The 23,348-nt window shown below is 39.3% G+C and overlaps 1 pseudogene; it reads right to left on the bottom strand.

Annotated features, from left to right (window-relative positions):
• Window positions 1-22,189, bottom strand: part of LOC129692852 (homeobox protein Hox-A1-like) — a 37,435-nt pseudogene extending 15,246 nt beyond the window's left edge.
• Between the last annotated feature and the right edge of the window lie 1,159 nt (window positions 22,190-23,348).

The raw sequence follows: 23,348 nt of genomic DNA, 5'->3' as shown, positions 1-23,348 counted from the left end.
TATTAACTTTTTATATTGATTTTGACATGCATATCCAATAAACTAAAAAACCCTTCTTTTCCTTTAAATATAATATGTGATTGTTTTCCATATCTTTCCACAGTTATGTCACCTCAGCATATTTCAAATGCTAAGATTTAGGTAAGATTTATAGAAATAGTTGTTTCATTTAAACTGTCCCATCCAACGGGAGTTCAACGGGTTCCTAAAGAGGGGCAAATAGAATGGGATGAGACAAAACACAAAGAGAGAGAGCAAGTCTATAATCTGATCCAACTCTGGTTTATTTGAAAATGTTCACACAACTTTATAGGGAGAAGGCAGGAAGGAAAAATGTGTCAGCAAAATAATTTACAAAAGATAACAGGGTTTCATAATGATGATGCAGAATACCACAAGAATGTTTACTAAAAGAGATACTACAAGAATGTCAGCTAGATATCTCATAATTTCGGAAACATAATCTCTCACTTATGACCTTGTTGCAGCTATCTGTAACTTTCCACTAGCTGGCCTTGGCTCCTGGCATTAAATAATACTTTAAGTTGTGTTGACATCTGGTATGATCTTACTTGTTCTATTAGTTTATAGTTACATGTTTATTGATAAGATTAGAAATTATAACAAAATTCATTTGTATAAAATGCATTATAATTTAATAAAAGCATATTTATGTTACAAATATATGTGCATTTAAGCCTATAAATGCATAGGATTCATTTTCAATGTCTATATAGTAATATTTTCTGTTAGCATGTGAAATAAAATTTTAATGTGCCATTTAGTTTTTGTTATAAACCGATCAGTGTAATTAATTAAGTAGTTAGGATTCCTTCTTGTCAGTTAATATGTTTTGCTTTTATATTGTACAATCTTTTCAGAGGAGTTAAAGTCTGTGGGCGGAAAAATCACAGGGATTTTTTACAATTATAGTATAAACTCCCCCAAAACCTAGGACTCATAAGCAGTTAGCAAGAGCTGCTGGGCACTAGCCTAATACATGATGATTTAAACATGAAAATTCTATTCTGTTGCTTTTGTTTTCTGGGTGTCCAAACATAGTCAAGACTATTTTCACACAATCATAACAATGCAAACTGTGGTCTTAGTCATTAGATGACTGAAAGACATTTCTTGTTGATTTTAGAATCTGAATTCTATGGAAAGAAGGTGAAAATGGGAGGAAAAGAGTGTTTTGTGTAGGATGAATGATCTTCTAATATTACACTAACATTTCTATGAATGCAATAAACAAAGCACATGTAGAAGACAGTAAATTAGGCACTCTTATATGTTAGGTAACAGATTGGTATTGTGAATAACATGGGGTCCTTGAAAACCTGTTAATGAAGCTAGATGTGGTAGTATATTCCTACAATCTCAGCAACCTACAGGCAAGGCAAGATTATTTCAGGCTGGAGATCAGCTTGGAGTTTATATTAAGGCTTTCTTTCAAAAGCTAATAAAATAAAGCCAATGAAACTCGAATAACAACAAAAACAAAAAATAGAAACAAGAGAAAAACAAAACAAAGCAAAACAAAACAACCCCCCCCAAAATGCACTAAAATAATAATACATAGTCTTTTTAAGTGAATATGTACATTATTCCTGCTATGTTTAGAAGATCTTGTTTCCTTGTTGCTCTGTTAATTTCACAGGCCCTTTGCATCTACATTATGGTTTCTGGTTTTGTGTTTTTATGAAATTTTGTATGTGCAAAGGTGTGTTTTTCTGTTTATATGTTTCTTGTGTTTTTTATTTGGCTTTTGTCTTGTTTATCTTGTTTTATTCCAATTTGTTTTTCTTTGATCTTGTTTTGTTTTATTACTATTTTTAGATGCTTCTTTTTTTTCTAATGAGAGAGAGAGAAATAAGGTTGTGCATTTGGGTAGAAGGAAAGGTGGGAAGGATCTAGGAGGACTTGGGGAAGGAGAAACTGTAATCAGAACATATTGTATGAAAAAACTATTAATAAACAAAATGCTAATAATACACAGTTATATAAAAGTTGTGTGTAGTGTTCTGGGAGGTGGTAGATGTCTGAGAAGAAATCTTCAAAAGGGCTTTTGGTTTGTTTGTTCTTGTTTTTTTGTTGTTTGGTATTTTTTTTTCTTCAAGACAGGGTTTCTCTGTGTTGCCCTGGCTATCTTAGAATTAGCTCTGTAGATCAGGCTGACCTCAAACTCAAAAAGATCTTCCTGCTTATGTCTCCCAAGCGCTGGGGTTAAAAACATGCACCACCACTTCTTGGCTTAAAAAAAAATTCTTAGTTCTATGTTATTGGTTGTAATATATCCTAGATAAGAATTTTTTTTGCATAGTGATCTTTTATGATTTATGATTTCCTCCTTACATATTGTTATAAATCAACACTTATTTGTGTGATTATCTTATGTTTCTTCCTTTAACATGGAAACAGGAATATATTCATTTACCATTTCATTCTGAATATGATGAGCAAAGCCATTACACAAATGCTAGTTGAATGAATTAATGAGTGAGGGCGATCTTAAGATTACATATAAAAGAGATAGCAGTATCATACCAGTCAAACTCACTTTTGTTGTTGTCATAGATAAGATATTGGAGTAGAACTTGGTTTTGAAAGTTGGAAGTATTGATGTAGGAAAGAGGCCTCAAGGGTAGATGAAAATAAGAAAAGAGTGGTGCAGAATAAGCACCACAAATATTCTTATTTGAGTAAATAACCAATTGCACAGAATTAAGAACTTTTTTTTTTTAGAGCTAGTGGTGGTGCAGCACTCCAGCACTCAGGAGGCAGAGGGCAGAGGCAGAGGAGGAGAAAAACAGTGTCCATGGGGATGACAAATAATCTTTGAAAATACCATGGAACCAAGTTATGAACTAATTTGGCAAAGATGGTTTTCCTCTAGGTTGGTTTCTTCATAAACAAATCCCATGGTGAGGACTTGCATGTGCTTTCTTAGGAATTTCTCCAGGAAGAACAGAGTAAGGAGTGTAGGGAAGAAGAAAACAATCAAGGGTGCCTGTGCTATGGAGACAAAGTTTCAGTATCAACTCAATCCTGCTGAGGTGTTCTTGGGTACAAATTTTCCCAGGGTATGTCAAGACCCTGGGGAGGAACCAGGAATTCAGCTTCAAGGCTAAGGAGGCATTAATCAGTACTGCCTTTCCTATTTTTCACAACAGGATCATGGATGAAGGAGCTTTAGTAAGTTAAGACCGCATGTGCTAGGACTGTTGGAAACAAATGGTACCTAAGGGAGGAGCCCAAAAGCATTGGGAAGGACTTGAGTAGAGAACTGGCCACATCTGCCATAGTAACTACCACCTGACATGGAAGGATTATCAACACTTCTTAGACCTGGCCATACATTAGGAGCACCTGAAATTTTTCTAAAGAATTAATGACTGAGCACCATCACCATCCCAGCTATTTCAGAATCACTCTTTGCAGTCTGGAAGTCAAGTTTTTTTCTATAGGAAGGACTGACTTGTGGATTTCTGGGAATAATGTGACAGGGTGTGGAGTAGCACTACAAGGAAATAATTGGGTAGGGACACAAGGACTGGAATGAAGAGGAAAACTTGAGGAGAAAATTGAACTTTACTCCCAGATGATGACTTGGAGGACTATGCTGGTGGCAGATAAATAGAAATAAAGAAACAAATGTGATAGGGATTAGGCCAGACCTGTAAGACTTAATAACTGATTGAATGTTAAAGCTTATTAGCATGGAAGAGTCAACAATGACTTGAAGACACCCAGGCTGAGTCTCGCTTTGAAGCAGAGTCCTTTGAAGTACTATGATGCTCAGACTATGTGGACAGTCACATCAGTGTAACTTACAGACTTTGTAGTTTGATAAGAAATATAATGAGGGAGTCACTCAAAGGGCCTAGATTAGTCCTTGATCACACATTAGAAATTCTGTAATCACTTTCAGGCCAAAAGTGACCTAAAGTTCCACAATTCTTTCTTTTAATTTTTTTAATATTAGTTACAGTTTATTAACTTTGTATACCAGCTGTATCCTGCTCCCTCATTCCCTCTCACCCCTACCCTCCCTGCCTCATCTTCTCCCTGCTCCTTTCCAAGTCCACTGATAGGGGAGGACCTCCTCCCCTTTCATCTGACCCTAGCTTATCAGGTATCTTCAGGCCTGGCTGCAAAGTCCTCCTCTGTGGCCTAGCAGGGCTGCTCCTCCCTTGGGTGGGGTGTGTGTGTCAAAGAGCCAGCCATTGAGTAGGGAACCCACTTAGATACTGAGCTACCATGGGCTACAGAATGCAGGGAATCATATGAAAGAAGGGGGAGTTAGTATGACCTGGAGAGGACAGGAGCTCCACAAGGACAAAATATATCTGGGCACAGGGGTCTTTTATGAGACTGTATATCCAACCACAATTCTTATTATACCAGAAATAAATGTATCTTATGTGGTCCAGAGAATTTGCTTTCAAGGAATTTAGGACTTATATATCTAAATTGTGGTTTTCATGATTCTATAACATGGTGCCAGCATCATTATGGTAGCTAAAATGTTGGCATGCTATAACTAACAATGCTAAGATATGGTCATCTATCTTACTCTCTATCTTAGCCATAAATTACAACTCTTGATACAACATGTACTACTACAGACATATTTATCACTTTATTATTTATACATGAAGCAATAAAAGAAATGATTTTTCCCTTGACAAACTATTTATTGTAAGCAATTGAATATGATTTGGTTTTTGAGGTAGGATCTTACAGTATATCTTGGACTGGCCTTGAACTCCTGTTAATCTTTCTTCCACAACCTTCTAGGAGTTGGGATTACAAATGTGTATATGATAAAATCTGGCTTTAATTTTGTGTATTTTACTTCACCATGCAAATTTTATTTGTAGGCTCAAAGTGAAGGAGTCCACGTAACTGTAAAGGGCACTCATTTTATACAATACTGCCTCAACAAATCACATTAAGAGACCAGTAAAATAGGGACAAAGGTCAAGAAACAATTTAGTTTAAGGATTTTAGTTGGCTAATGAGATGAGTCCTTATTCATCAGGGAAATGCAAATCTAAATGACTCTGTGATTCCATCTTACACCTATCAGAATTGCTAAAATCAAAAACTCAAGTGATTTCATTATGTTTATCATATCTTAGAGGTCTATATAAGTGAGTATATACCATGTGTGTCTTTCTCCTTCTGGGATACCTCACTCAGAATGATCATTTTTAGATCCCACCATTTACCTGCAAATTTCATGATTTCTTCCTTTTTGATTTCTGAGTAGTACTCCATTGTGTAAAAATATCACAATTTCTGTATCCATTCCTCCGTTGATGGACATCTGGGTTCTTTCCAGTTTACATTCCCACCAGGAGAGGAGGAGGGTTCCCCTTTCTCCACAACCTCTCTAGCATGTGTTGTCATTTGAGTTTTTGATTTTAGCCATTCTGATGGGTGTAAGGTGAAATCTCAGGGTTGTTTTGATTTGCATCTCCCTGATGGCTAAGGATGTTGACCATTTCTTTAGGTGTTTCTCTGCCATTCTATATTCCTCTACAGAGAATTCTCTGTTTAGTTCCGTACCCCATTTTTTAATAGGATTAATTGGATTTTTAAATTTTTTTATCTTTTTTATTTTTCTTATTAATTATTGTTTACTCACTTTGTATCTCCCCATAAGCCCCTCCCTCCTCCCCTCCCAGCCCCACCCTCCCTCCCCCTTCTTCTCGCTTGCCCCTCCAAAGTCCACTGATAGGGGAGGTCCTCCTCTCCTTCCTTCTGATCTTAGTCTATCAGATCCCATCAGGAATGGCTGCATTGTTATCTTCTGTGGCCTGGTAGGGCTGTTCTCCCCTCAGGGGGAGGTGATCAAAGAACAGGCCTATCATTATGTCAGAGGCAGTCCCTTTTCCCATTACTATGGAACCCACTTGGATACTATGCTGTCATGGACTACATCTGTGCAGGGGTTCTAGGTTATCTCCATGCATGTTCCTTGGTTGGAATATGAGTCCCTGGGAAGACCTGTGTTTTCAAATTTTCTGGTTCTGTTGCTCTCCTTGTGGGGTTCCTGTCCTCTCCAGATCTTACTATTTCCCACTTCTTACTTAAGATTCCATGCACTTTGCCCATCAGTTAATTGGATTACTTGATTTGTTGCTTTTTAACTTCTTTAGTCCTTTATATATTCTGAATATATATTTATCCTCTGTCACATATAGGGTTGGTGAAGATCTTTTTCCTAAAGAAGAAAAACAAGAAAGAGGACCCAGGGTAAGATGATCAACCCTCACTTAGAAAGACAAATAGGATGTGCATTGGACACAGGAGAAAACAAATAACAGGACAGGAGCCTACTGCAGAGGGCCCCTGAAAGATTCTACCTAGCAGTGTATTAAAGCAGATACTAAGACTGATAACCAGACCTTCAGCAGAGTGCAGGGAATCATATGAAAGAAGGGGGAGTTAGTATGATGGGGAAAGGATAGGAGCTCCAAATATATCTTGGCACAGTGGTCTTATCTGAGACTGTCACTCCACCAAAGACCATGTATGGATATAACCTAGAACTTCTGCTTGGATGTAGCTCGTGGTAGCTCAGTAACCAATTGGTTTCCCATAGTAAGGGGAACAGGGACTATTTCTGACATGAACTCAATGGCAGGCTCTTTGACCTCCCCACCTCCCAAGAGAGGAGCAGTCCTGCTAGGCCACAGAGGAGGACTTTGCAGCCAGTCCTGAAGACATCTGATAAACCAGTATCAGACATACTACTCTCCAATTAGTAGACTTCGAAACGGGCAGGGAGGAGATGAGGGAGGTAAGGTTGGATTGGGAGGGAATAAAGGAGCGGAATACAGCTGGGATATAGAGTTAATAAAATGTAACTAATAATAACAACTAAAAAACAAAAATTAAAAAAATCTCAAGTGACAGCACATATTGTTGAGATTCCAGAGAAAGGGGAACAGTCTTTCATTGCTGGGAGGGGGGTAAACTTGTACAAACACTTTGGAAATCAGTCTAGTGCTTTCTTAGAAAATTGGGAACAACTGTTTCTCAATACCCAACTATAGCACCCCTGGGCATATACCCAAACTATTTTTCCACCATACAATAGGACATTTTTCTCAACTATATTCATTCAGGATTTATTCATGATAGCCAGAAACTGGAAACAATCCCAATGTCCCTCAACCAAAGAATGGATAAAAAACTGTGGTAAATCAACACAATGGAATACTATTCAGTTATTGAAATTAAGAACACCAAGAGATTTGCAGGCAAACCCTGAGTGAGGTAACAGAGACCCATAAAGACACATGGTGGTATATACTCACTTATTAGTGGATATTAGCCATACCATACAGGATAACAAATCTACAATTCACAGGCCTAAACAAGCTAAGAAACAAATATTCTAGGGAAGATGCATAATTCTCACCCAGAAGGGCAAATAGAAAAGACACCAGAGGTGGTTGAAGAGAGGTAACAGGAAGGAAGCCTTCTGTAAGATGTCCCCTAAAAAAGTCTACCCAGAATGGGTCAAAGCAGATGCTAAGACTCACACTTTGGGCAAAGCGCAGTCTTATGGAAGTGGGTGGGGAATAGAAGGGCATGGAGGTGACAGGAACCCCACAAGGAGACCAACAAAGCTAAAAAACCTGAGCCCAGGGGGTTCTGCAGAAACTGATGCACCAATAAAGCACTATGCATGGAGAGGACCTAGACTTCCTGTTCAGATGTAGCCTATTGGCAGTTCAATCTCTATATGGGTTACTGAGTAAGGGGAGCAGGGACTGCCTTTGTCATGATCTCAATAGTCTGTTCTTTGATCACTTGCCCTTGGTGATGTGGCCTTGCCGGGCCACAGAGGAAGAGGATGCAGGCAATCTTGAGACTTGATAAGATATCGGGAGAGGAGGAGAACTCCCCCTTTTCAGTGGACTAGGGAAAGGGGATAGGATGGGAAAGTGGGACTGAGCGGAGTTGAGGGAAGGGGCTTCAATTGGGATGTATAATGAATAAACTGTAAAAAAAAGTTCAGCTACAAATATGAGATATGAAGCATATGGAAAAATGACGATAAGTCACTATTAGCATGTCTTTCCTTGGGTATTATCACTTATCCCATTCTTTTTCTTTTCTTTCTTTTTTTTTGGTGACCCTCTAAAATAAACTGCTAAGGGCTGTTTTGTTCCTTCTGTAGTGTAGTGTAGTACTACAGGATTGTACCACACAGGATGTATGGGACTTCTAATTCTCAGACATTTGTTGCTTCTAACATCCTCCTTGTTTTTTGACTTAAAAAAATAAATTTATTCATTTTACGTCCTAGATATAACCCCTTCCTCTTCTCTCAGTCCTACCCTGTCTCCCACATTTCCCCCTTTCCCCTCTCTCCTGTAGTATGTAGATAACCATACTACAGTTCACGGTCTGTGAATTGCAGTATGGTTATCTTGTATTATAATATGGCTAATATCCACTTATATGTACTTACATGTAAGTACATACCATATTTAAACAATTTACACAGACATATAACCCCTATGGAAAAGACGAGCACCCCGTTACAAACCCACCCTGGCCAATCAAGGTGCATCAGGACTTAGTACATCCTCATTTATTGAGGCCAGGTAAGATGGCCTAGCTAGAGGAAAGTGATCCAAAAGCAGGCAGCTGAGTCCTTTTAAGATACTACCCATAGTCCCCTTGTTGCTAGCGGACCCACATGAAGACCAAGCTGCTCATCACTTACATATGTCTTGAGGGCCTAGGTTTATTCAATACATGGTATTTGATTGATACTTCAGTCTCTGTAAGTCTCTATGGGCCTAGATTATTTGACACTGTTGATCTTCTTGAGGGTTTTTTTTCTTCTCTGAGACCTTCTATCCTTCCTTACAATCCCCCATAAGACTTCCCAAGGTCCTCCTAAAGTTTGGCTCTGGGTCTTAACATTTGTTTTGTTCTGCTACTGGGTGGAGCCTCTCAGAGGACAGTCATGCTAGGTTCTTGTCTGTAAGTATAGCATAGAATCATTAATCATGTCAGGGGTTGGCTTTCTCCTATGGGGTGAGTCTCAGGTTGGCCATTCTCTTTTTCCCTACGCTACTTTTAGCCTGCACAAGCTGTAGGCAAGGTAGATTTTTTTGGTTGAAAGTTTTTGGGTTGGTTGGTGTCCCACTCCCTCCAATCATAGTTCTGCCTGGCTAGAAGGTGTCCCTTCAGTCATTGTATCCTCCATAGCTAGGAGTCTCAGCTAGAGTCACCCATATCCTCCCAGAAGCCTACTCTGACATAGGTCCCCAGTTCTTTTCAGAGATATCTCACCCCCATGGTTTCCCTTCTTTCTCCCTGCCCTCTCAACTCCCACCCCAGATATCACCACATCTGATCCCTACCTTTATTCCCCTCCACACATCCTCTCCCACCCAGTTCTTTTTCTTCATCCATTTTTGATTTCCGTTATATTCCCCCATTCTGAGTGAGATTTATGTATTCTCCCTTGGGCTCTCCTTGTTCTTGGCTTCTTTGGGTCTGTGAATTGTAGTATGGTTATCTTGTATTATAATATGGTTAATATCTACTTATATGTACTTACATGTAAGTACATACCATATGCAAACAATTAACACAGACCTACAACCCCTATGGAAATAAAAAAAGGTCATTAAAAGACTTCCAACCTTTTAGAGGCCCTCTGTAGTCTCATGTCCTGGTCTCTGTATTCTTCCTCTTCCGATGTCCATCCTGTTTGCCTTTCTGAATGAGGATTGATCATCTTACCCAAGGGCCCCTCCTTCTTGTTTAGCTTCTTTAGGTGTACAGTATGTTTATCCTATCTTATATGTCTATACTTACTTGTAAGTGGATACCACTTACAAGTGAGTATATATCCTGTGTGTATTTCTGCTTCTGGGATGTCTCACTTAGGATGATATTTTCTAATTCCCAGCATTTGCATGCAAATTTCATGATTTCCTTGTTTTTAATTGCTGAGTAGTATTCCATTCAAAGCAGATGCTGAGACTCATAATCAAACTGTGGGCAGAGTACACAGACTCGTATGAAAGAAGGGGGAGATAGAAATACCTGGAGGGGACAGTGGCTCCACAAGGAGAGCAACAGAACCAAAAAATCTGGGCCCAAGCATGGACCATGCAGAGAGATAACCTAAAACCCCATGGCAGCTCAGTCTCCAAGTCGGTACCCTAGTAAGGGAAACAGAGACTGTCTCTGACATGAACTCAATGGCTGGCTCTTTGATCATCTCCCCGTGAGGGGGGAGCAGCTGTACTAGGGCACAGAGGAAAACAATGCATCCAGTCCTGATAGACTGTGGTCAGATGAAAGGGAAGGAGGACCTCCCCTATCAGTGGACTTGGGAAGAAAATGGGAGGAAAAGAGGGAAGGAGGGTGGGATTGGGAGGTGGTGAGTGAGGAAGCTTGAGCTGGGATACAAAGTGAATAAATTGTAATTAATAAAAAATTAATTAATTAAAAAAGTCTCCCAACCAAAAAAGCTCTGGGTCAGATGGTTTTAATACAGAATTCTACCATACTTTCAAAGAAAAGCTAATACCAATATTCCTCTAACTATTCCACAAAATAGAAACAGAAGGAACATTACCAAACTCACTTTATGAGGCCACCTACCTGATACCTAAACCACACAAAGAGCCAACAAAAGAGAATTTCAGAACAATCTTCCTCATGAACACTGATACAAAAATACCCAATAAAATACTTACAAACTGAATCCAAGAATACATCAAAAGCATTATCCACCATGATCAAGTAGGCTTCATTCCAGAGATGTAGGGGTGGTTCAACATACAAAAATCCATCAATGTAATCCACCATATAATCAAACTGAAAGAAAAAAAAGCATATGATCATTTCAATAGTTTTGTGAGTTAAAGAGTACACAAAGTCTTTGGAAAGTCAGAGACAAATATGAACTGTTGTGGCTGACTCACAGCTTCAAAGATAGTTGGAAAGTAATGAATCTCTTTTACACATTTGATCCATGCATCTTTGTAGTCCACAGGGAGTAGCACCCTTTCTTAGTGACAGGAGCTACATTCTTTGACTACATTGCTCAAATCAGCTGCATTGTTTTAAATAGCAGAAGTGAATTTTTTTGTGAATTTTCTTAATATTTAGACAGTAGATAGCTTCAGAACTCCCGTTCTGAATATTTTTTTGTTTCTTTTTTTTCAATTTTATTTTTTTCTTATCAGTTACATTTTATTAACTCTGTATCCCAGCCATGTCCCAATCCCTCATTCCCTCCCAATCCCACCCTCCGTCCCTCATCTCCACTGTGCCCCTTTCAAAGTCCACTGATAGGGGGACCTCCTCCCCATTCATCTGATCCTGTTTTATCAGGTATCTTCAGGACTGGCTGCAAAGCCTTCCTCTGTGGCCTAACAGGACTGCTCCTCCCTTGAGGGGTGGGGAGGTCAAAGAGACAGTCATTGAGTTCCTGTTAGAAATAGTCCTTGTTCGCCTCACTATGGGAAATCAATTGGTTACTGAACTACCACAGGCTACATCTGAGCAGAGGTTCTAGGTTATATCCATACATGGTCCTTGGTTGCATGTCAGTCTCAGAAAAGACCCTGTGCCCAGATATATTTGGTCCTTGTGGAGCTCCTATCCTTTCCCCATCATACTAACTCCCCTTCTTTCATATGATTCCATGAACTCTGCCAAAGGTTTGGTCATGAGTCTTTGTATCTGCTTTGAAAACACTGCTAGTTAGAGTCTTTCAGATGTACTCAGTAGACTTCTGTCATACGTTCAATACACATCCCATCTGTCTTTCTAAACGAGGATTGATCATCTTACCCAATGTCCGCCTTCTTGATTATCCTTTTTAGGTGTATAGACTTCATTATGTTTATCATATCTTATAGGTCTATATAAGTGAGTATATACCGTGTTTGTCTTTCTCCTTCTGGGATATTTCACTCAGAATGATCTTTTCTAGATCCCACCATTTGCCTGCAAATTTTATGATTTCCTCCTTTTTGATTGTTGGGTAGTATTCCATTGTGTAAAAGTACCAAAATTTCTGTACCCATTCATCCATTGATGGACATCTGGGTTGTTTCCAGGTTCTGGCTATTACAAATAAAGCTGCTATAAACATGGTTGAGCAAGTATCCCTTTTGTGTACTTGAGCAAAGTTTGGGTATATACCTAGAAGTGGTATAGCTGGGTCTTGAGGAAACACTATTCCTAATTGTCTGAGAAAGTGCCAGATAGATTTCTAGAGTGGTTGTACCAGTTTACATTCCGTCTAGCAGTGGAGGAGGGTTCCCCTTTCTCCACAACCTCTCCAGCACGTGTTGTCCCTTGAATTTTTCATCTTGGCCATTCTGATGGGTGTGAGATGAAATCTCAGGATCGTTTTGATTTGCATTTCCCTGATGGTTAATGAGGTTGAGCATTTCTTTAAGTGTTTCTCTGCCATTCAATATTCCTCTGTCAAGAATTCTCTGTTTAGCTCTGTTCCCCATTTTTTTAATTGGATTACTTGATTTGCTGCTTTTCAGCTTCTTTAGTTATTTTTATATACTGGATATTAGTCCTCTGTCAGATAAAGGGTTAGTGAAGAATCTTTCTCAATTTTAGGCAGTCGTTTTGTTTTGATGACGTTGTCCTTTGCTTTACAGAAGCTTTTCAGTTTCATGAGCTCCCATTTATTAATTGTTGCTCTTAGAACCAGTGCTGTTGGTGTTCTGTTCAGGAAGTTGTCTCCTGTGCCAATGAGTTCTAGGCTGTTCCCCACTTTTTCTTCTAACCGATTTAGAGTATCTGGTTTTATGTTGAGGTCTTTGATCCACTTGGACTTTAGTTTTGTGCAGGGTGATAAATATGGATCTATTTTCATTTTTCTGCATGTAGACATCCAGTTGGACCAGCACCATTTGTTGAAGATGCTGTCTTTTTTCCATTGAATGGTTTTGGCTTCTTTGTCAAAAATCAAGTATTCATAGGTGTGTGGGTTTATTTATGGGTCTTCTATGCAGTTCCATTGATACTCCTTTCTGTTTTTATGCCAATACCATGCAGTTTTTATTACTATTGCTCTGTAGTACAATTTGAAATCAGGGATGGAAATACCTCCAGATGATCTGTTGTTGTACAGGATTGTTTTGGAGATTCTGGGTTTTTTGTTTCTCCATATGAAGCTGAGAATCTTTTTTTAAGATCTGTAAAGAATTGAGTTGGTATTTTGATATGAATTGCATTGAATCTGTAAATTGCTTTTGGCAGGATGGCCATTTTCACAATGTTAATCCTGCCAATCCATGAGCCCGGAAGATCTTTCCATCTTCTGAGTTCTTCTTCAATTTCTTTCTTTAGAGACTTGAAGTTTTTCTCAAACAGGTCTTTCACTTGCTTGGTTAGTGTCACCCCAAAGTACTTTATGTTATTAGTGGCTACTGTGAACGGTTTTGTTTCCCTGATTTCTTTCTGGGCCCTTTTGTCTTTGGTATACAGGAGGGCTTCTGATTTTTTTTTAGTTGATTTTGTATCCTGCCATTTTGCTGAACGTGTTTATCAGCTGGAGGAGTTCTCTGGTTGAATTTTTGGGGTTTCTCATATATACTGTTATATCATCTGCAAATAGTGACACTTTGACCTCTTCTTTTCTGATTTATATCCACTTGATCTCCTTTAGTTGTCTTATTGCTCTGGCTAGGACTTCAAGTATTATGTTGAAGAGGTATGGAGAGAGTGGGCAGCCTTGTCTTGTCCCTGATTTCAGTGGGATTGATTTAAGTTTCTGTCCATTGAGTTTGATGTTGGCTATAGGCTTGCTGTACATTGCCTTTACTATGTTTAGATATGTGCTTGTATCCCTGATCTCTCCAAGACTTTAAACATGAATGGGTGTTGGACTTTGTCAAATGCTTTTTTAGCATCTAAGGAGATGATCATGTGGTTTTTCTCCTTCAGGTCGTTTATGTGGCAGATTACATTGATGGTTTTCCATATGTTGAACCACCCTTGCAAGCCTGGGATGAAGTCTACTTTGTCAAGGTGGATGATATCTTTGATGTGTTCTTGGATTCGATTTGCAAGTATTTTATTGAGTATTTTTGCATCCGGGTTCATAAGAGAGATAGGTCTGAAGTTCAATTTTTTTTTGTTGGGTCTTTGTGTGGTTTTGGTATCAGGGTGACTGTCGCTTCATAGAATGAGTTTGGTAATGTACCTTCTGTTTCTATTTTGTAGAATAGTTTGAGGATTATTGGTGTTAGCACTTCTTTGAAGATCTGGTAGAATTCTGAGCTGAAACCATCTGGCCCAGGGCTTTTTTTGGAGGGGAGACTGTGTATGACTGCTTCAATTTCCTTGGGGGATACAGGTCTATTCATTCTTTCTACCTGATCTTGACTTTAATGTTGGAAGATGGAATCAATCAAGAAAATTGTCCATTTCATTTAGATTTTCAAATTTGGTGGCATATAGGCTTTTGTATTATGACCTAATGATTGTTTGAATTTCCTCAGTGTCTGTAGTTATGTCACCCTTTTCATTTCTGATTTTGCTGGTTTGGATAGATTCTCTCTGCTTTTTAGTTAGTTTGGCTAAGGGTTTGTCTATCTTGTTAATTTTCTTAAAGAACCAGCTTTTTGTTTCATTGATTCTTTGAATAGTTTTATTTGTTTCTAATTGATTGATTACATCCCTGAGTTTGATTATTTCAGCTGTCTGCTCCTCTTGCATGTATCTGCTTCTTTTTATTTCTAGGGTTTTCAGTTGGGCTATTAAGTTGTTTGTATGTGATGTTACGAATTTCTTCTTGCAGGCACTTAGTGCTATAAATTTTCCTCTGAGCACTGCTTTCAATGTGTCCCAAAAATTTGGGTATGTTGTGCCTTCATTTTCATTGAATTCTAGCAAGTCTTTAATTTCTTTCTTTATTTCTTTCTTAACCCAGCTGTCATTGAGTAACAAGTTGTTCAGTTTCTATGTGCGTGTCGACTTTTTGGTTTTTCTGTTGTTTTTGAGGTCCAGCTTTAGTCCATGTTGGTCAGATAGAATACAGGGAATTATTTCAATCTTTTTGTATCTGTTGAGGCTTGCTTTATGACCAACTATATGGTCTTTTTTGGAGAAGGTTCCATGCAGTGCTGAAAAGAAGGTATACGTTTTTAAGTTTGGATGAAAATTTAGGTCCATTTGATTTAGGGACTATGTAAGTGTTTTTATTTCCCTATTTGTTTTCTGTCTAGTTGATCTGTCCCTTCTTGAGAGTGGAGTGTTGAAGTCTCCCACTATTAAAGTATTAAGATCAATGTGTGATTTAAGCTTTAATATTGTTTCATTTACGAATGTAGGTGCTCTTGTATTTGGGGCATAGATATTAAAAATTGTGATGTCCTCTTGGTAGAATTTTCCTTTGATGAGACTATAGTTGCCCTCCTTATCTTTTTTGATTAACTTGGGATATGAGTCTATTTTATTAGATATTAAGATGGTTACTCCAGCTTGTTTTCTGGAACCGTTTGCTTGAAAAACATTTTTCCATCCCTTTACTCTGAGGTAGTGTTTATCTTTGTTGCATAGGTGTGTTTCTTGGATGCAACAGAATGATGGATCCTGTTTCCTCAACCATTTTGTTAATCTGTGTCTTTTTATTGGGGAGTTGAGTCTGTTGATATTGATAGATACTAGTGACCAACAATTGTTACTTACTTTTGATGTGGGGTTGGTGGTGTCACTGAGTTTCATTGCTTGTATTCTTTTTTTTTTTAATGTGTGTGTGTAGTTATCTATTTCCTCTCTTTCCTTAGATGTAGTTGTTTTCTTTGGTTTGGAGTTTCCCTAATAGTAACTTCTGTAGAGCTGGGTTACTATGTAGATATTATTTAAATTTGGTTTTGTCATGGAATATTTTGAATTCTCTATGTTGATTGAAAGTTTTGCTGGGTATAGTAATCTGGGTTGGAATCTGTGGTCCCTTATGGACTGTATGATTTTTATCCAGGCCCTTCTGGCTTTCATAGTTTCTGTTGAGAAATCTGCTGTGATTCTGATAGGTCTACCTTCATATGTTACTTGGCCTTTTTCCCTTGCTACTTTTAGAATTTTTTCTTTTTTCTGTAGGTTCAGTGTTTTGACTATGATGTGACGTGAAGAATTTCTTTTGTGGTCTAGTCTACTTGGTGTTCTGTAGGCCTTTTGTGTGTTTATGGCCATCTCCTTCTTTAAATTGGGAAAGTTTTCTTCTATAATTTTCTTGAAAATATTTTCCGGACCTTTGAGCCTGATGTCTTCTTTTTCTTCTACTCCTATTATTCTTAGATTTTGTCTTTTCATGGTGTCCTTGATTTCTTGGATGTTTTGTGTTTGGATCTTTTTTGATTTTATTTTTTCTTTGAGAGACGTGTCAATTTCCCCAAGTGTATCTTCGGCTCTTGAGATTCTTTCTTCCATCTCTTGTATTCTGTTGGTGATGCTTACCTTTGTAGTTCTGATCTTTTCTCTATGTTCTCCAGCTCCTGGTTTTTCTCTATTTGTGTTTTCTTTATTGATTCTAATTCTGTTTTCATGTCTTGCACCATTTCCTTCATCTGTTTGAATGTGGAGTCCTGCTTTTCAATGACAGCTTGTATTTTTTTTTTTTTTTTTGTCTGTTTCCTCTCTAGGTATCACTAATTGTGCCTCTACTTCTTTGGGTATAATTGCCTGTATTTCTATGAGAGCTTTGTTTATTTCTTCTTTATTTGCCTTCATTTGTGTGGACATTTCTTTGAGAACTTTGTTCATTTCTTCTTTGTTTGCCTCAATTTTCGTGGTTATTTCTCTGAGAGCTCTATTTGTTTCCTCTTGGTTCTTCTCAATTTCTTTGGCTATTTCTCTGAGGGCTTTGTTCATTTCATCTTTATGGGCCTCTAATAGCTGGAGAAACATAGTTTTGAGTTCGTTTTCTTGTATATCTAGTGTATTGAAGCGTCCATTGTTTTGTGGGGTTGCTGGTGAGGCCATTATGTCCTGATTTTTGTTGGGTGTGTTCTTATGTCTGCCTCTAGCCATCTGGTTATTTATAACCCTCACTGTTTGTTCCTCTAGTTTGTAGTTCGGGCTATGATCGTCTCATTCTGTTTTCTGGACTGTTTTTTCAGGAAGATGAGAGAGGTTCACAGTTTGGGAGTATGCACTGTGGTTTCAGTTTTGCCTAAGTAAGGAATGTGACGCTGGCACTATTTGCATGCTCTTTTAGTGGGCGCAGTGTGTGTGCGTGCGTGGATTCTTTGACTATTGAAGTGGCCTTCAGGCCACTATTATGCAGTTCTGACTGAGATCCAGGGATTGTTTGCCTGGATTACCCTTTTGGACCCACAAAGCAGAGGCTTCAATGTTGGGGTCGCTATCCCAAGAATCCCTATGATGCCCACACTGGGGGTGTGGGTGGCAGGGATCATGTCTGGTTGCTTCTATGGAGAGGCCCTTGGTCTGAGGCAAACTCTCCCTAGAAGGCTCACTCACTCTCTTGCAGGACCAGTTGGAATGCACAGGGGTTCCCCTTGCTCTCTACTCTCTGATTTGGTCCTGCTGAGGAAAATGCACGGGTAGGCTTACAGTCAGCTCTGTGACACTGTGGCCGCAGGACTCGGTGTCCACCTTTCCTGTGTGCTGCCTCTCTGTCCTTTCCCTCTGACAGGAGGGTTATGTTGACTGGTCCCGGAGTAGCACGGGAAAGAGTTAGGTTGAGTGTTCTCAATCCCAGATCCCGGGCCCAGATCTCTCTGCTAGAAGCAGCCTGGCGGCAGAACCTATGCTTGCTGATCCCAAGAGAGTACCAGGTAGGGTTGAGTGTCCTAAGATCCAGAGCTTGGGTTTCTCTGTCAGGGGCCGCTGGGTGAGCTGCAGAGAGGGTGCTGTGTCCTGTGGCAGGTTGCCTCTCTGTCCTTCCCCTTTGACCTTCCCTTCTGCTAGTTCAAGCTTATGGAGGTGCTCTCAGGGGAGTGCCAGAAGGGGTTGGGACTTCTCAGTCCCGATCCTCAGCCATAGTTTCTCTGCCAGGAGTCGGGGGGCGGGGGCCCGCCGGTGATAGGACTTGGTGCTAGACCCTATTGTGCTGGATCCAGGAGAATCTCAGGACGTGTTGAATGACCACAGTCCCAGATCCTGAGCTGAAGTTTGTTTGCTAGGAGCAGCCGGCAGCACTGGGGTCCTGGCACTGTGAAGTCGCTGTGTGCCTCTTTGTCCTTCTGCTCCGCCGCAGCAGGGTTATGGCGGCTTTTGGTGGAGTGCCCGAAAGGAATGGGTTTTCTCACCCCCGATCTTGGGTTGGGGTACAGACAATGTGGTCTGTGGCAGATTCTGCTGGACACCTCTTGCCTCCTCTGAAGAGGGAGTAGAGATTTTGAGCTGGGTGTGTAGCCGCTCTCTGTGAGCGGTGGGAGCTCAGTTGTGATGGCGGCAGGTGCCCGAGGTCAGCAAGACCTTTCAGGGAAAGACTGGGTGACCCGTGATCAGTCTTGCAACTTTTCTTCCCCGTGGGTTTTTCTTGCAACTGGGACTCTCAGTTTCTGGCACCCTTGTGCCCACCAATCAGCCTGGGAAAGTGATCGGGACATGCAGGGGTGCGGCTCCAGTCTGGAGACCCAAAGCCTGGGTTACCCGGGATTTCTTCTGGGTTCTGGCTGGGCAGCTGAGAGTTGACCCGATGGATTCCCACACTGTGGGAGCTTCCCCTCACCTGGGAAACACGATTGATCACTGTAGTTTTAGGGCCCAGAGTTCAGTCTCCTGGTCGCTGCTCGGAGAGTGTTGTCCTGCTTCTCAGACAAGGTGTTCTCCTGGCACTGCCATCTTGGCCCCCCACCATCAAATGTAACTTAACTGTATCCATTTTTTTTCTCACTCTTGTATTTAGGAACAGGCAGTGGCAGCCATCCAGATGACTTAAAAAAAAAAAGTTTTCCTATAGCTTTCTTGAAGAAAATTAGCTTTCAAGATGTGAGAGTTTTAAAAAATCAAACTGAGCATTTAGGTTTCTGAAATAATGTCTTCATTTGAAAATAAGTTATATACAAGCCCAACTTTATTGTTTGCATTTTAATCATTTTATATCTCTGAATCAAGTTCCTCTTGCTGTTTGAGTTAGGTGCCATCTGTTCATCTGTAACTGAGCCAGATTTATACTGGAGCCTGATTTCATATCTAATTCTGACAGATGAAACATGTATCTTTATAAGCAACAAAACTCTGGAAGATTTTAGTACTGTCCTAAAATGAATTTACTTATTAATAACAGTATAATATTTGTAAATACTTGTTCATACATAACCTAAACTAGAGGTGTCACTTATCCATTGACACATATATACAAATGCCATATTTTTAAAACTGTTACCAAAGATTATACCAGCTAAATTTACAATTCAATTGATGCTTTTTTCAGACTCAAGTGGTGTTTGGAAAGTCTCCTCATGTGTCTTTGTCACCTCTGACTGTGATAGTTGACCCTGATGATCTTAGAGAAGCTTTTTCCCATGTACTGATTCACCTCTGATCCATTTGTTTAGTCCTCTGAGAAGTTGCCCAGACATATTTTTGTTAGGAGTGCAAGGGTAGAGCAGAGAAAGACACAGAGAATACAATGCACCCCTGTACATCCAAACTTGGAATGAGCAGAAGTTTACAACCTAACAGCCTTTGCTGTATATTTTTTGCTGTATTTTGTTGTTGTTGTTGTTGTTATTATTATTATTATTATTATTTAGCTAAGCAGGTCAAAAGGATTGAGGAGAAAGATTCCTAGGTTCCTATCTTGATGAGAAAAAATTTCAAGAGCCATTTGAAAGACTGAAGACATAAGAAAAGTTGAGTGACTGATCATTTTATGTAATCAATCTACTTTTTCAGCAAGTGTGATAATGGTATTGAGACTCACTTTTACACCTCCATAACAGCTCTTTTTCTTTGTCTTATTTTTTATTCTAGATACCAGTACCATGAGCTTGAATGTTTATAAGGAAAGAAGTGTTTTAGAGTTTGCCTTGATCATGAATTCCTGGGCAGACTGTGGTAGTATACTTATGTCACTTTAACATATTATTTAGTAGTTCCTCCCATTCTTCATTCAGTGTTAATGACGCAGATTTTAAATCAGTCTGATGTGACTGGAAATGTCTGGTGTTTTCGAAATGTTGTTATTGTAAGGAATGACAGTTCTCGAGGAACTTTGTACATTTTATACCAACTTACTGCTTTTGAATATAACTTATATTCCTCTGGTTATTGCAAACTTCTCTTCACAACATGTATCTTAAAAGGTTCCTTTAGGATATATTTGTGAGATATTATTTTTGAAAAGAAAATTACAAAATAAGATGTAAACTTCAGAGTGTGGCTTTTTTGCATGCCAACATTTCAGAAGGGCCCACTATCCCGCACGTTGCCGTCTTGCTATGGTGGATCCAAACAAGGCTGAAAAAAAAAATTCCTGAGTTGTGGTAACTTCATCCAGCTCTGCTGCTTTGTTCTGGAATTGCAATTCTCCAGTCTCCAAAATAATTCTTGCCAAAATTTCTTTTGGAAAAAATAACATTTTGAATATGACATATGTTTGAAATTAGCAGGAAATGCAGCCAAGATTTGGAAATTAACAAGGAAAAATTATTTCTGAAAATATTTGAGAGCCAAAAACAAGTGTTTGATTTAAATATTAGGGCATTTCATTGTTAAGTAAATTCAATAATATTTGAAAAGTCCCAGAAGGAATAGCAAAACATGTTTTTTGCTTTCAGTCTTTATAACTATCATTTAAGACTTTTTGCAATTAAATGAGTACACTAAATTTAATTGATATGCAGTCATTTATAGATGAGCTGAAAAATCCTATTTTTATTATTTTTTCTAGAATATATTAAATACCTAAATTTTGCCCATATGTAAATGTGATATATTGTTGTTCTGTTGTTTTCAGGGTAGATAAACATAGTTGAAGGCACCCAGAGCAAAAATCCAACCTGACAACTTGATAAACATATTGTGGTTTCTGTAACAAATTTACAATAGACTTTTGTTTTTCAATTATCTTGGACTTTCTGAAATCCTTTATGTCAAGGTTGAGGTCATTCACTAACCAGCTCTCTACAAGGCAGTGAAATTCCAGAGTTGTAGATTTGTAATCTGTCCCCAGAAGACTTAAAATCTCTTTGAGGAGACCACAGTCTCCTTGTTTCTATTACATATCTACACATAGGAACATCTTTTAGGGTTTTAGGGTTTATGCAGGAAGATAAGTGAACTAGACCACTATAAAATGAAGAAATGGGTCACCTCTCTATGTAAAGAATCAAGATTTCCTGAGGTGCTCACTGTGAGTGTAGAGAATATAGTGTGAACAGAATAATTTTGTTAGGGATACTCGCAATGGCTGTTGAGTTGACAAGACAATTCTCGAGGGAAGAAATACAAATGGACAAAAACCATTTTCAAAACTGTTCAACATCTTTAGCTATCAGAATAATAAATTAAAACTTCTTTAAAATTCTGTCTCATATCACTCACAATGCCTATCATCAAGAAAACAAACCATCGGGGATCCAATAGAGTGGCAACCAGCAAGCAACTTATCTGAGGGGCATAGGATCTGAAAACCTGAAATTGGTGATTGGAGCAGCAGCTGAGGCCAGAACATTGACATTGAGGTTTCCTGGGAGAGAGGGAACAACCTGTGAGCTGAGGCCATTTGGATCCAGTTCACCCATGGATGTCTCTGGGGACTGAGAGTGGCTAATATTCAAGCCCCTGCACTTCCCCTTGAGCAAAGCACAGGCCTTCTTCCTTGGTAGAGGCAGTCACAGAACCTGCCCCTCCAAGCACTGGCCTCAGTGCTTGGTAACTGAGACAGCAGAGGCTGCCTCCCCCCCCCCCAGTTCCACTTCAATGGCAGGCAGCTGTACAGGCATCCTAGAGGGTGGCTGAACTGGCCTCCCAGGTCTGAGGTAGTGGTGGGCTGCTCTATGGGCCTCCAGGTCTGTGGGCAGCTGTACAGGTTTCCCAGGATCTTCCAGTGGGTGACTGTGTCCACATCCCAGGTCTGCAGCAGTGGCAGGCCTCCAGGGCCTCTCAGAGGGTGGCAGTACCAGACTTTCAGGTCTGTGGCAGTGGCAGCAGCTGGGTAGCAGTTAGCTCTAACTGGAGACTTCATTCTCCATGACTGAGACAACAGAAGTGGCTACCTCAAGTAAGAGTCTCCCTGCTCACCGGACAAACAGTGGAACAGAGCTGACAGATCTACACTCTCATTTGTCCCTGCAGGCCCATTCTGAGAGTAGAGAACAGGGAAAACCCCTGTGCTTTCCCATTAAGAATGCTAGAGATTGAGAGCACCTTAAAGTGAGTGCATGCAGAACCCCAGATCCAGGATCACGCTTATGCTAGCAGCCAGATATAGGATCCCTCCCACTCACATACTCAGTGTCACACTCAGTGGCTGGCTCTTTGATCACCTCCCCCTGATAGGGAGCAGCTTTACTAAGCCACAGAGGAAGATGAGACCTGATGAGGCCTGACAGGCTAGGGTCAGAGGAAAGGGGAAGAGGACCTCCCTTAGCAGTGGATTTGGGGAGAGGCATGAGTGGAGATGATGGAGAGAAAGTGGGGTTGGGAGAGAAAGAGGGAGTGGGATACAAAATGAATAAACTATAAGTAATATGAAAAATTAAAATTAAAAAGAAAAAGAAAACAAACCACATGTACATAATGAAATTTTCTTCATGTGTAATGTTTAAATTATGATATTTTCTAGAAAATGTATAGAAATGAACATCATCACAATATTAAGTGAAATTAGCCAGATTCAGAAAGACAGATATGCCATATATTTTCTAATGTGCAGGATCTAGACCCTTTACTACAGGCTGGCAATTATAGCAGGAGTGGGCACATACTGTCTGCCATGCCAGTAGCATAGAATAGAGGTTCTGTATTATGCTGATTATTTACTTATTTTGGAGGTCAGTATTGTATCACTCAGGTTACATACCTGGGTAAGACCATTGATGACATTTTTTGTGTTCAAACCATTATTAATATATTGTTAGTAATATAATATAGATATTAAAATTAATATTCATGTCTCCTATCAGCTTTATTATTTGCAAAATTTATCTTCCTTTACATGTAGTTGTCTGTCTTTGTACTACTTCTAAAACAGAATTATTTTTCTGGCTCTATTATAGAAAATTATTTGGCTGTAAATGTAAGGAAGATTTTTCTACTTTTAATTTTATTTCATTGATCTGTATGTCTACTTGAACGACTGTCAATTACTGTTGTTTTATTTTCAAGTGGAAATTATTATTTTT

Source organism: Psammomys obesus, unplaced genomic scaffold, assembly GCF_907164565.1.
Source record: "Psammomys obesus unplaced genomic scaffold, mPsaObe1.curated_primary_1811, whole genome shotgun sequence".
NCBI classification, from domain to species: domain Eukaryota; kingdom Metazoa; phylum Chordata; class Mammalia; order Rodentia; family Muridae; genus Psammomys; species Psammomys obesus.
Note: the sequence above shows the minus strand (reverse complement) of the source record. Positions and strands in the feature narration are given on the sequence as shown.